Source organism: Etheostoma spectabile, chromosome 4 (genome assembly GCF_008692095.1).
Source record: "Etheostoma spectabile isolate EspeVRDwgs_2016 chromosome 4, UIUC_Espe_1.0, whole genome shotgun sequence".
Lineage (NCBI taxonomy): Eukaryota > Metazoa > Chordata > Actinopteri > Perciformes > Percidae > Etheostoma > Etheostoma spectabile.
The window spans coordinates 31107541-31118912 of record NC_045736.1 but is presented as its reverse complement, the minus strand read 5'-3'; the positions used below and the strand labels follow the sequence as shown (position 1 = coordinate 31118912).

Genomic DNA, 11372 nt, shown 5'->3' with positions numbered 1-11372 from the left:
CACCTCGGATTTAATGAAGACCATTGAGCCATCTTTAACTATGTTGTGTGTTGTGTTGGGTGTGTTTGTGTGTGGTGTGGTGTGTGTGTGTTGTGTGTGTGTCAGTGTCAGTGCATGTACACATCTCAGATGAGGAGACTTTCATTTTTTTACATGAACTCGCATAGTCTTCTTCACAGTTAAGTTACATTGTTGGACAGCTTGCTCACAACAACCTGTTCTTTTCTGGACCGTGTGTACTTACAGTTGCTTATTCGTTTTCTCAACCTGTTAACTGTTGGTGAGAACATGGAAAACAGAAAAGACCCAATTTGCAACTTTGGATGCATGCTCGTAAGATTTCCCACAAAGAGAGTTCAAGGAGAGGTCGCTCATGGTGATGACACGTGCAGGACGATCGTCAATCTGCCACTCCCCTCGACTTTACTGTAGCTTTTTAATGAGCTTCAGCTCATTGTTTTGCTGTCTAACAGCAATCTTACTGATTCTTTTCACTTTCACCACCTAATAGTGCATTTTTTTAACTTGCAGAAGGCCACTATGGAATGTAACCTGTATGTAACCATCGATCACAGACGCAGCATTAAATCCAGGAAAAAAGTTACAAATCCCGGATGCAAGACGTATGTATGTAAATTGAGATGGGGTTGGCTTCCCAGGTATTTTGAAATCAGTAAAATTCAGTCACCTGTCAGTGAGAGAGCATGCCAGTTTTCGGTTGACTGTCATCACATCTCACCACCTGTTCTAAGAGGCAAACCATGACTGGAACCAATGCGAAAACTAAAAGATCTAGTAGTACATCAGTCTTTAACACCTGTCTGGTTTAAGTTTAGGTTGCGTTGCATGCGTTTATGAATGAATCCATAATGTTGTGGGTTGTCTATATTCTAATGTTCCACTTCAGGATCACACCGATTTGGTTACCTGGTCCTGTGGTCTCTGCAGGGTAATCCAGCTACTAGCTATCTTGTCCAATCGAGTGACTATGGTTACCTGGTCCTCAGATCTCTGCAGGGTAATCCAGACGCTAGCTAGACTATCTGTCCAATTCTAGGACTATTTTACCCTGGTCCTCAGATCTCCAGGTAAATTGAGACAGCTACTAGACTATCTGTCCAATCGAGGACATGGTTACCTGGTCCCATATCTCGGCAGGGTAAATCCGGACAGCTAGCTACTATCTGGTCCAATCTGAGGACTATGGTTACCTGGTCCTCAGATCTCTGCAGGTAAATCCGGACAGCATACTAGACTATCTGTCCAATCTGAGGATATGGTTACCCTGGTCCTCAGATCTCTGCAGGGTAATTGAGACAGCTACTAGATTATCTGTCCAATCCGAGTTTTCTGCCGCGCGACAATTTTACAGCGGAGTTTTACGCAGAGTTTTAGCACCGCCCATACGATTTGATTGGTTAAAAGAAAGGACAACAAACTAGAGCACGTTGTCTTCCCATCCGGAATGCTGTGTACAGTACTAAACCCTCCTCTGTTCTGCACGGTGTGGATAGTCTGCAAAGTGAGACTATTGCTTGCAAAATGTGATTTGATAAAACATACACTGTTATGGGTTTGCATATAACTCAATACGGACGCCACATTTTAATGAATGACATCCGTCTCTTTGCTGCTAGGTTCATCCGCTTGTAACTGCATCTTAACTAATACTGTTAGCTAAAACTGGATACTTTCCTGTCATCTCTACATGATCCTTTGTTAATACAGAATATTGATTTGAAAGTGCAACTTAAGGTTTAAAACAAGTTGGTTTAAAAGGACCAATGGGAAACTAAACTTTGTCAAGTATTGTCCTCATCATTTCGGTACAGAATCTTCCCAATGTTATTTCAGACTTCCTATGTCTGTTTATGTTGTCATCTCAAACTCGTCTCCTATACAATGGGAAACTGAATATTTTCAAGATTTTATTATAATCAGGAGATTAGTAGCACACACCAGTTTGTGTGAACGTGACATTACGCGTGCTTTTCAACGTTGACATTTTTCATTGGAGGGCTAAATGTGAGGCAGGTTTTTTTCTTCTCTCATCTGTCTTTTGCGTCTTCTTGTCCCATTTTGCCCACATGTGTCACCCCAATTATTACCACGTCAGTTAGATTTTACACTCGCCAAGCGTGTCTCCTAACCACCCGTCCACCCGCCCCTGCCCTAGTATCTGTCCACTATTTCATCACAGTCACCTGTACCAGGCTGAGCCAGTTTTTGGACCTGGCGACAGTCTGCTCAGATAATCTGTCTTGGTCTTTAACCAACCCATTGATAATGTTTTTCTATTATACATTTAAAGGAACGTCATTTGCAGGTGAAAATTCGGACATCCCCGTTTCAAACTGGAATGCATTTTTTCAAAGTGAATTGTTTTCGTTTAAGATAGGATAGAATCATCCCAAACGTCTCTGCTGTCCACCAGGAGGAAAATGTCCTTAGCTCCACAAAATGTAAAAGCGATCAAGTAACAATCCCAAACACATAAATAAATAATAGTGTTCATCAATTTTTTATGTCTCCCAGACTCAAAACTTTGTAACTTAGTTTTTTGCAGCTTTTCGTTCTTACTTGTTTTCTGTATTGCCATGGTACAGGCTGCTCGCCCTGCTACTACTGTATTATAAGCATAGCTCTGATGCTATCATTTCCACTGTTTATGATGTGATCTATTATTCATGATGTCATTGTCATTATTATGATCATATTTCTTTACCTTTCTCTTCTCTCTATTTCTTTTTCTTCTCCCCCCCCCCACTCAGCATCAGGCTCTGTCTGGGGTTTCTGTCTGTTAAAAGAAAGGTTTTCCTCAATGCTGTCATACTTGCAGGATGTCTTACAGATGGTGTATAGACCTGTATCTGTACCCTGAGATAACTCTTGTTATGATTTAACAGTTATTTTGCACATTACGTTTTGCAAAACTCGTATTTCTGTCACGTTTCAATGAAGTGAGTATTCAAAGTTCACATGGTTTTCACTGTTGATTTGTTTAACAAATTTTTTTTTAAATTCATAATAGCAACATCCTTTCAAAAGTTAATGATGTAACAATGTAATTAATAATAATAAATAATATAGTGATTTCAAATGACTAAAGTCCCGTGCTCTTTGGATGCTTTTAATATACCTTAGTGGTCCCCTAAGCTGTATCTGAAGTCTCTTATATAGACCTTAGTGGTCCCTAATACTGTACCTGAAGTCCTCTTTTATATAGACCTTAGTGTTCCCCTATACTGTATCTGAAGTCTCTTTTATATAGACCTTAGTGGTCCCCTAATACTGTATCTGAAGTCTCTTTTATATAGACCTTATGTGGTCCCCTAATACTGTATCTTAAGTCTATTTAAAAAAAAACATGGATACTGTATAATTACTGTTTAACTGCTTTTTGTTTATTGATTTGAAGTTTTTTTTCACAAGGTGAGGCATATGCTGTCAGTTGTTAAGATCTTTTTTATCATTTGATTGTGTTTTTTTAATTTGCAGTATGTTGAGCTCTCCCACTTTATTAGGGTATACTGTTTAAAAAAATTGAATGAAACCTAATTAACCTATAATATTCACCTATATATATAATCTATAATAACATAAAGTGCCCATAATGTAAATATTAAAATCTTAAGCAACACAACTGTGTTAGTCTCAAAACTCTAAAGCTGAGGCCACAATGATTTACACTAACATTATTTACTTATCTTTATGACTACTATGGGCAACTGTAAAAACGGCACTAATTTTGATTTAATGTATTTTCTATGCGCCAAGTTTTGGACATGAAGAGAAATTTAACAAAAAGATTTTGATCAGTGCAAATGATACCCACTGTCTTTCAGTTTGTCACGTATTTGAAGGAGATCTGTGCTTCCCTACTTTTTTCTCTTTACAAAAAGTAGAAATTGTTAATATTAGCACATCAAATCAAAAATGTTGCTTTTTGGAGTCTGATGTAGAGAGATTGTAAATACTTTCTCATGATTGTATGTTATTTGTTTCTTTCAGTCTTTAAGGGAGTGGATCTCCACCCACAGACCAACAACGTTAACCACCGCAACCAATAATCTCCCTGACTCAGCTGATTGTGAGGCGGGCCCGCCTCAAACGGACCCTTAGTCTGAGGCAACCTTTTAACCTTCTTTTAAAACCCGCTACGCATCTCTGCAGTGCCAGGTCAGTCCATTATTAAAGTATTGTTTTTTAAGTAATTGTTGAAGGTCTATGCTTCCCTACATGGCCAAAACGCAACAGCTAAAGCTATATTTTTGACGAAAAATGATGGATGAATTGGTGTGTGGATAGATGGATGGATGGATTGTTTGGTGGGATATGGATGGATGAGAGGATGGTTGTTTGGTTGGTGATGATGGATGGAGGATTGATGGTTGTAGGGATGATGGCTGGATGGACGGATGGATGATAGATGGATGTGTATGGATATGGATGGATGGACGGATGGATGGATGATGGTTGTATGGATGTAGGGTTGTTTTGGTTAGTTGGATGGATGGATGATGGATGGATAAATGGTTGTATGGATATGGATGGTTGTTTGGTTGGTTGGATGGATGATGGATGGTGAATGGATGGTGGTTGTATGGATGATGGATGGATGGATGCCAGTTGGATGGATGGATGATGGATGGATGGATGCATAGGTTGGTAGGTGGTTATTGGATTGTTGGTTGTGTTGGAGTATGATGTGGATGATGGACGGATGGATGATATGATGGATGACATTTGTTGGTTGATGGAGTATGATGGATGGATGGATCTATTGGTTGGTTGGTATTAGTGTTGTTGGTGGATGGATGGAGGTTTTGTGGATGGTGGATGGATGATGGATGGATGACATTGGGTTGGATGAGTAGACGGGATGATGGATGGATGGAGCATTGGTACACAATAAATGAGGTCTGACCCCCCGTGGCTCCTCTCTACAGGAAAACGTCCCACTGAGAAACAGGGGACGTATCACTCTTCGGTGTTCCGATGTATTCACACGTTCACCATCAGCCAAGGCAGTGTGAGTTGGAGCTCGACAAGGGTTCCTCCCCAACACAGCAACCGATCCTCACCATCACCCCCCCGGCTGACACCCCAATAGAGTACACCATGACTGTGAAGCACAAGATCAGGAAATGGTTCTGGCAAAACCTGTGGTGCTCTTCAACCCCTGGTGTCCCGTGGCTGTCTGTCTTCTGTCTGTCTGTCTGTCTGTCTGTCTTCCTATCTGTCTATGGTCTATTCTGTCTTTCTTTCCTTCCTATCTGTCTATCTGTCTATCTGTCTGTCTGTCTGTCTGTCTATCTGTCTATCTGTCTGTCTGTGTGCTGCTGCCTATTTCTCTGTCGGTTTACAATCTATTGCAATCAAAATGTACTGTAAGTAAAAGTAGTACTAATGTACTAATGTACTAAGTATATAAGGAAAAGTATAAAAGTAAAAGTAATTAATGCAAAAAAACTTCCTCGTGACTGTTATATTATTATGTATTTTAACATTAGATTATTATTACTCTTGCATTAATTAAATCAGATTTTTTTGTTGTAGTTGTTGAGGTAGAGCTAACTTTGAATTCTTTACTAATTATTATTAATTATGGATGAATACAGATTTCTTGTTCCCATTAATGTATTCATAGTTTGGTTGGTTTGTAAAATCTTCAGAATTCTTTAAAAACCAAACAATTACGTGCAATAGTTGCCTTTAATTTCCTATCAACTCAATCAAATCGATTCATCAACTCGACTTTCATAACTCTTATATCTTTCGTTGCAAAAATCTTGATTTGTAATGTAATTAAGCTGTTGAAAATGTAGGAAGTAAAAAGTACTAATTTCTCTCTAAATTGTAAGATAGCATGTGGCATGAAAGGAAAGGAAAAAAGTAAAGTACAAGTACCTCAGATTTGTTCTTAAGTCAGTACTTGAATAATGTGTACTGCGTTACCACTGCAAATACTTTCTACTACTTTTGATGTTTAAGTAGATCTAGCTGATAAACGTACTCTTCTTACTAAAGATTTTGAACGCAGGAGTTTATTTTGATACTTCTAAACTGAAAACTATCATCTGTCTGTCTGCATGACCTCTCTCTCTCTCCTCTCTCTCTTCTCTCTCTCTTCTCTCTCTCTCGTCTGCTCTCTCTCTCCCCTCTTCGTAATGACTGGGTGTATCTGAAGGATGAAAATGAGATAAACGAGTATTTGAACGACAAGGAATTATCTACAAAGGAACTAACAACTACATTGATTCTTGCACTGGGACTTTGACAGGTACACACACACACCACACACACACACCACACACACACACTCTGAAACTCTCCTCTCCTGTGAAGCGTTATATGGAAGCAATTTTGGCTATAAAGATTTTAATCTAAAAAGCAGTGAATACCTAATAGTAAATTTAATAACTACTGATACTTAAAATAGCACTGATTTTATAGCATTGAATAGTTTTTTTAACCATTCATACAAATGGTCTGAAATCCATTTTTTGAAATTTTCATTAGTCAATTTCAAGTTTTGCCATTTCTAAAACTGTGTACATACGTATATTTATATTCAGATATCCAATATGTAACCTCCAGCTTCTACTCTGCTGCTTAGAGCATGTGATGTATCTTTTAAAGTTTAAATATATTCCCATTCTCAGTTAAATACCACTGTATTGAATACGATGTAAGGAGCAACTCCTGTCTCCCTGTCCCTTCTGTCCAGTTTGAAACGACATGGTGGAATTTGTTTGAGGATCTTGGACCTCAACCCCAAGTACACGAAAGACCCGTGATGATGTCTCAGCTCGCTGTAACCCCATCTACGTCAGCCGCGTGGTCAGCGCCATGGTAGGCATGCTCTCTGTTTCTTATGTCTCCACGCTGGAGACAGCGGGGACGGAGGGCTATGTTTTCATCCCTTGTTTCTCAGTGCTTACGTTTCCACCTGTAGATTCTCAGAAACCCTTGGAGGGAATCTCATCAGATTTGAGTCAAACAGGTGGGTCTCTAGCTCACCCTAATAGGTGTGCGCCCCATGTAGCTGAGTCCTTTTCAGCGCCTGGTTCCAACCTGCGCCCTTGCTGCGTGTCACCCCCCCATCTCTCCCCACCTTTCCTGTCTATCCACTGTCACTCTAAAATAAAGGGAAAACTGCCCAAAAAATAGTCTTACAAAAGAAAAGATTAGAGACAAACGTCCACTTGGAGTCAAGGATTACATTTGAAAAAAAACATTGCTGGCCATTACTCAATAATTCCAATGCTAATTAAAAATCAAATAAATGTCTAATAGGATAAAATTATGAAGTGATTTGATATCCAAATTCAAAGGTGAACTTCACTGTGACGTTATGATATTGTAGCCGTCATCAACGCCTTTGACTTCAATACAGCAACAGTAGGGGGACATTGGTCAAATACTGAATTGGTGACCAATTTGAAACTGTGGGGATTGTGTAGCTCTTCTTCACTTTTAACCAACAAATCCTCTAATATGTCATGAACTATTACAAAGAACTACTATAAACTACTGTTTTTTATGTGACTGTTATTGCCACTCTTCATTCTAACCCCAACCGGCCCGTCAGACACCGCCTACCAAAGCCTGGGTCTGTCCCAGGTTTCTTCCCAAAGGGGAGTTTTTCCTCGCCCCTGTTCTTGCTCTGGAGGAACTACTAGAACTGTTGGGTCCTTGTAAATTATAGAGTGTGGTCTAGACCTACTCTATCTGTAAAGTGTCTTGAGATACTCCTCTTATGAATTGATACTATAAATAAAATTAAATTGAAAATTAAATTGAAATACCTTTTCATTAAATTCCCTTTAAAGACTTCTACATAGTGCATCGGTTGCATTTTCCATCAATGTCTCAACTGCAACAGCTCCACTGGTTGGCAGAGGCATACACCCGCAATGTGGTAATTCCAGTTGAAAGATGACTTCACAAAGCTTTTATGGCAGCAAAGCATTTTGGGCTGACATTTTGATTGGTGCGACCAAATTCCAGCAATCTTGATGCGGAGTGATACCATTTTTGTGCTGGGACGGAGTGTTTAACTATAATTTTCTTGGATATGATTAACTTCATTGTGTAGGCATCTAATGTAGCAGCTGGTAAAGTGGAGCTAATTGTGACAACTTGTTGCACTGCCGGCGGGTTTCACTTGTTACACCATCATAATCTATTAGTTAATTTATATTTGTATAATAATCTGACTTTTCAACGTGATTAAAGTTATCACAATATATGTAGAGGAGTAAAAAACACAATGTTTCTCTCCTGGAGTAGAAGTACGTATGTACTGTATGTATGAATGTAATTTTTTTGTGAACAATGGGAACCTTTTAAAAATCCTGTTTTGACTATTATTAAATTAGAAACTAATGATTCTTCATACTTTACACAGACTTGCAACACGCAGAAGGCTTTTTAGAAAGTGCAAAAATTGTTAATAAAGGGATTCTCACTTTATAATTAACCATCAGACCTACACTTAATAAAATAAAAAGGTATGATAAAAAAAAATCATGCCTTTTTTCAATAAGTTTAACTTTGAAATCAAATAGATGTCTGATTGGAGTAGAAACACTGATGACGTCTTTCAATTTCATTCAGTTCCAAATATGCCAATTGGCAGAAATACTGTAATAAAGAGCTAAAGAGAAAATGTAGTTAGCTGAAATATAAAGACTTGGAATTGTGTCTTTTGGGACAAAGTCTTCACTAATGTTATTTGAGGCACAATTCCCATTAAAATAATGAGAATTCCTTTTTCTTCTTCTTCCAGATCAACTGTGATGATGACCGTGGTGTCCTGCAGGGACGCTGGGGAGGTTCCTTTATAGGCGGTCTTACCCTCTCACTGGACCGGCAGTCACGCCATCCTTAAGCGCTGGTTCGTCATCCTCCCTCCGACGTCAGTACGCCAGTGCTGGGTGTACCCGTGTTGATGTGCTCAGGTAACGCGGAGCTATATTTTGGTTTTTAAAAACTAATCATCTTTGTTACATTTACGCCTCAGTACTGTTGGAGCTAAATCCTGCTCCGTTCTCAGGGTTCTCAATTAGTAGTCGGAATCTCAGATGTGGATGTGTGAATCCTTTTTATTACGTGGGATATATCCTAGAGACAGAGTTACCTGGATCAAGCTGTCACAGCTCTCCCCTTCCTTTGTCTGGCTCCTCGGCTCTTGCACCCCTGGTCTCATTCACTAAGGGGGGGGGGGTCTCTGGGCACAGTGGTGGGATGTGTTCGTGTGCTTATTCGTTTATCTTTTCAGTTGGACTGTGACTGAAGTTTATGACCCTTTCAGGACTTGCAGAGCCAAAGATCAGTTGGGCTGTAAAAGAGGACTGGAACCGACTCGGGAAGCATCCCTAACAATCAACTCTGCTTCTGGAATTTTAGGAGCTGGATTATACAGAATGTACCAGAACATCTTATGTTTAGAACAGAGTACTTAATGGATGAACAACAATTTAACGCATGACCAACAGTCTTCATTTCTGTTGAAATAATTAATTTGCCTTTTGCTTAAATGTATAATGCAAATCACACCACATGTTTGAGCCCATATAACATTTTAAATTCCAACAGTACACACTACCGAGCCCTTTAAAAGAGACATTTGGAAACACTGCTGCCCCATTTGGTTTGAAAATCTCGGGGTTGCGTTGTAGTTCTAGACGGGCACAACAAAGACCTGGAAACGACGACTTTTTTACTTTTCAACATTGTTCGTTCTCCAAAGTATTTCCTGTATTCTGTATTTTCAATTTATACATCCATGATTTTCATTTACATCGGACAAACTGCTTTCTATTTACACCGGCATGCACATGCCCAGTGTACTGTCCCTGACAAAAGTCTTGTTGCTTGTGTGCAAATTGACCTGAAGTGCCGCTGAAATATATTTCTAATCAAGATTTATTTATAAGAAATGGCTCATTTTAATCCCAACAACTTTTGTAATAATGTTTCAGAGCAAAACGAAACTGTCAAAAAGTATTCTAAATTCACAGCTTGGTAAAGCCCATGAGTCAATTTTTCAAAGACATAAGTGTTGTCGCCTTGTCATATACTTCACCTGGGACTAATAATGGATCAATCAGGTCTCAGTGTGTCTAAAAACAACCCCAGTACACTAGACCTTCACATCAACTGCAACTAGACCTCTGCAAACATGCCTAAGATTCACCCTGAGACTAAAGTTTGGATTATCAAGAGGCTGAAGACCAATCCCTGCTGATGTGGCAGACACCTTCAATGTGCTCACGCCCAGTACAGAGGATAAAAAAAAACTTTTGAAGACACTGGAGACTTTTTTGACAAGCCCAGGTCGCACCCCCGCAAGACACTGCTCGAGAGGACCGTTTGTTGACTCGAAAATCCAAGGCCAGCCCATTTTCCACTGCAGCAGAGCTCCACGAGACCTGGTCCCCTGAAGTCCCGGTGTCAACCAGAACAGTTTTCGGTTCTGTCTCGAATGGCCCCATGTTGAATCAGTGCCCAAAGCCGGCACTAAACAAAAGACAATTGAAAAACCGTGTGGCATGTGCCAAGGCCCACAGCTGCTAAAAGGATGGACGCTGGAGAAGTGGAAGAAATGGATTTTTCAGATGAATCTTCTGTTGAATTACACCACAGTCGCCGCAAATATTGCAGGAGACCTACTGGGCGCCCGAATGAGTCCAAGATTCACCCAGAAAACGTGAAGTTTGGTGGCGGAAAAATCATGGTCTGGGTTACATCCAGTATGGGGTGTGCGAGAGATCTGCAGGGTGGGAGGCAACATCAATAGTCTCAAATACCAAGACATCTTAGCTACCTCTTATATTCCCAACCATAAAAGAGGCCAAATTCTCCAGCAGGATGGTGCTCATCGCTTACTTCCATCTCCACTTCAAAGTTCCAAGGCAAAGAAGATCAAATGGTCCAGGATTGGCCAGCCCAGTCACCAGACATGAACATCATTGAGCATAGTGGGGGTAGGATGAAAGAGGAAGCATGGAAGACCAAACCAAAGAATATTGATGAACTCTGGGAGGCAGCAGGACTGCTTTCCTAGGTATTCCTGATGACTCATCAACACATGGTCTGAATCCTTGCCCACCGCATGGGTCCAGTCCTTCAAGCTCTAAGTCATACAAGATATTACATTTGGATCTCACAGCACCACTATTTAATTTGCTGACATATTTTAGTATCCAAATGTAATATCTTGTATGACTTCCATGAGCTTGAAGGACTGGACCCATGCGGTGTGGCAAGGATTCAGACCATGTGTTGATGAAGTCATCAGGAATACCTAGGAAAGCAGTCCTGCTGCCTCCCAGAGTTCATCAATATTCTTTGGTTTGGTCTTC

The 11372-nt window shown here is 40.0% G+C and overlaps 1 protein-coding gene across 1 annotated transcript in view; it reads right to left on the bottom strand.

Annotated features, from left to right (window-relative positions):
• The window catches only part of LOC116687971 (protein-glutamine gamma-glutamyltransferase 5), an 84194-nt gene that overhangs the window by 57515 nt on the left and 15307 nt on the right, over positions 1-11372 (bottom strand). The window lies entirely within an intron of this gene.